The sequence below is a fragment of the Sinocyclocheilus rhinocerous genome, unplaced genomic scaffold, assembly GCF_001515625.1.
Source record: "Sinocyclocheilus rhinocerous isolate Xijiao unplaced genomic scaffold, SAMN03320098_v1.1 scaffold1399, whole genome shotgun sequence".
Taxonomy (NCBI): domain Eukaryota; kingdom Metazoa; phylum Chordata; class Actinopteri; order Cypriniformes; family Cyprinidae; genus Sinocyclocheilus; species Sinocyclocheilus rhinocerous.
In genome coordinates this window covers 192,782-193,243 of record NW_015634038.1, presented here as the reverse complement: position 1 = coordinate 193,243, position 462 = coordinate 192,782, and the positions used below count along the sequence as shown (strand labels likewise).

Genomic DNA, 462 nt, shown 5'->3' with positions numbered 1-462 from the left:
TATTTCGTTTTTAAAAAAAAATCCCTTTTCAAGAACTACAACGAACGGCTCGTTTGGACTACAGCGTTGGTTTCCGGGGTTTGTGATGTCACAAAGTGGTTCATTAGAATATCAATAAAATAAATCCCGCCTACAGAAATGCGAATGGTTGGGGGGAGGGGCGAGGTCGTGGTTAGAACGCTTGGTTGAGTGCATCAAGACGACGACGAGGAAGAAAAAGTGCTGCTGTTGCGTCAAGTTTTCGCCATGTCGAAGAAACGCTGTTTTTTTTCATAAATTGCTGACAGTACAATACTGGATAATGATGTAATCTGCAGAATTTACACTTCAATTATGAGACTATGGTATAAATAAATTCAACTGTATAACAGTTTCACTGCAATTCATGTTACAACGTTAGAATTAAAGAACAATAAACATAATACATATTACCGTTGCACTTATCTGTACATAGTAAATGCA

The 462-nt window shown here is 37.4% G+C and overlaps 1 protein-coding gene across 1 annotated transcript in view; it reads right to left on the bottom strand.

Moving 5' to 3' along the window:
* The window catches only part of LOC107745302 (multiple PDZ domain protein-like), an 81,048-nt gene that overhangs the window by 8,152 nt on the left and 72,434 nt on the right, over positions 1–462 (bottom strand). The window lies entirely within an intron of this gene.